Source organism: Amblyomma maculatum, chromosome 3 (assembly GCF_055883805.1).
Source record: "Amblyomma maculatum isolate TAMU_Amacu chromosome 3, ASM5588380v1, whole genome shotgun sequence".
Lineage (NCBI taxonomy): Eukaryota > Metazoa > Arthropoda > Arachnida > Ixodida > Ixodidae > Amblyomma > Amblyomma maculatum.
This window is the reverse complement of record NC_139346.1, coordinates 60586848-60589411: the sequence shown is the minus strand read 5'-3', so window position 1 is coordinate 60589411 and position 2564 is coordinate 60586848. Positions and strand designations below refer to the sequence as shown.

At 47.9% G+C, this 2564-nt stretch overlaps 1 long non-coding RNA gene across 1 annotated transcript; it reads left to right on the top strand.

Moving 5' to 3' along the window:
• The first annotated feature begins 448 nt into the window (after positions 1-448).
• On the top strand, positions 449-1785 carry LOC146194854 (uncharacterized). Its single transcript, XR_014705491.1, has 2 exons — positions 449-712; positions 1477-1785. It is a non-coding gene; the product is annotated as an uncharacterized LOC146194854 (long non-coding RNA).
• The last annotated feature ends 779 nt before the right edge of the window (positions 1786-2564 follow it).

The following is a 2564-nucleotide window of genomic DNA, read 5'->3' as shown; positions in this document are numbered from 1 at the left end:
CCAAGGTATATATACAATGGTAGCGAAGGCTGGGCCCAAAACCGGTCTAGCGCGACAGCAGCACAGCCACTTTGGGGGGGGGGGGGGGCAAAACACTTAGATAATGAAATTCAAAAGCACAAATAAAAACGCCATAAAACAACATAAAGAATTAAATAAAATTATTTATTTCTTTATGTTGTTTTATGGCGTTTTATAAAATAGGTAAACTATTCCACGTTTTATAAAATAGGTAAACTATTTTAGCAAAACATTACTCCGCATTTTTAATTTTTTGTAACGTTCTTGTTACGTCCCCTGTTGATAAGTGTGCGGTGCATTTGCAGCTTGACTTTGCAGGCCTTGTTTCGGCACCCAGCCACAGTGGCCGCGGGAGCTCACGAAGCGGTTTCTTATCGCCAGTCTCGAAATGCCCCTTTTGCGAAGTTTTCGTCGTCCTTGCGCGTCGCGTCTCTGTCACCGTTTTGTAAAATTTGCACCCCGCCGCACTGCTGCGGCAGTTTTCACGGTTTTTGTCGTTTCCTTCGACGTGCGTCCAGTGCGAAGTCTTTTTCCGTCTTTGCAAGCTTCGCGCTGTTCTTTTGAAGCGCTTAGCGCTTTATTTCAAGGTGAGCTTGCGGCGTGTGAGGAAACGATGCGCCGTGGCACATTGCGACAGCATGGACAGTGCCGTCGGTGTCAAGCTACACCGCTTCCCGCTGGACTTTAACAGGTGAGCTCTTGTCAGTGTCATCTGCTACAAGGCGTCTGCTCTAGGTATGCTGCGAATGCTTTCGTTGGGCTGTTCGCTTCTGTTTCTGTAACCAGTTCGTGCGCACGTGGCTTCATTTTTTCGGGGATATTTATGTACTACACTACAGAGCACACACTTTAAGTGCTGAGCTGTGGAAAGAGGACCACCATTTGTCTGATTTATGGTGAGTTTCATGCAGCCGGCTATCACCAGCGTTAACTTGATACCGGGCTCTCAGGAGCAACCACGCGCATGCCACTGACCGGAAGGCCAATTTAAAACCAATTGTGCTGCCTGACAAGTCTGAGCACAACACTGTTTAGTTTTCCAACACCGCGAAGCCAATTTGACCCTTGCAACTGGTAGTATCGAAATTCAGCCACGTGTATATGCGCGGCCTTGAGGGTGCTTTAACTGAATTCACTCAGCAGGAGTTACTGCCTGTCTTCTTATTGCTATTCTGCATATGCATGACCGTTAGGGTAACTTTAAACGCACTTCATTCTCGTCAATCTTGACCATAGAAAAGTATAGCTACCCGCATGCCATGAGGACGAGCGTACGTAACCGCACTCTTAGGCGCTGAGAGCTTGGGGCGAGCATTTACTACCATAGTTCAGATATAATGGAACTATAATGTACTGTAGTCAGCATTGACAGGAATAATGACGCATTGGCGTTTGGAGTATGCAGTATTCCTTACGGCGCAATTGTGAATAACGTGCACGTTGCATCACGTCCAGGTGCCGAGCGTGGGTGCAGTTCTACCACGACGTCCGCCTGGAGAAGACACCATGGCAGCTGCGAGACTTGCGGGTTTGTTCCAAGCACTTCGAACCGTCGGCGTATCTGTCGTCAAAAAGGCTGCGACCCGTGTTGATGCGCCTACTTATGTCATGTCATGTTTGCCTCAATTGAAGCTGTCTTAGCACTGTCTTCTATGCTTTTCAATTTCCTACCTGGCAACGTTCGTGGAACTGCAGGGCTTTTTTCTATCCGCACTGTGACCATTAAGATGTATAGCCAGCTTAAACTACTGCTTGAGCTGCCTGTCACGTTTATTTTTTGTTGCTGTGCTTTATCACTGTATTTGTTTGGTTGCTGTAATAAACCATGAATATGAAAACCATACTTGCCGTACACTGTATTGCAAACTGTGCACTTGAGTCTGTGCTTTGTGCACCATACCTTGTACTCAAAAGTACTAGCACCAGTATTTCCACCAAGGTTTCCACTACGAATCATGCATGATTGCATTCTTAGCCAGCCAAGGTAAGCCAGCGCCTGAAAGTGTTGCTGCATTTCTATGCTGCCTTCTTTGGCAGTAACTTTCATTGGGTTCCGAATTGTACATTAGCAAGGCCATAACTAGCAGGAACTCGAGCACATTTGACTGGCAAAGGTTGGTGCGCACTGAAAGGCAACCTTCATGAGATACCGGCTTGGAAAGGCGGGTTCCATAAAAAGACCACTTTAAAATTCGCGCTAAAAACATACGTATGCGTGACGTCATTCAACGTCACTCATACGTAGTTGCCCCCCAATATGGCGGTGCCCATGAGCCGCCATTTTTTGGACCAATGGGCGTCTATGGAACCTTCGCTACCATTGTATATCTACCTTGGTGAGGCCGGCGCGGGACAACCGGCGAGCGTCATGGGCCAGCAGGGTGTGCACTGACGACTGCAAGAAGGTCGCCGACACGAAGATGGAAGCAGTGCCTGAAGGAACAGCCTAGGCGTATTCCTGTGAGTTTCTGTCCCGCGAGGAGCGATCTTTCTTGTGTCGCCGTTAGTGCTTTGGCCCCAATGCTCGTTTTATTCGCTCCGCA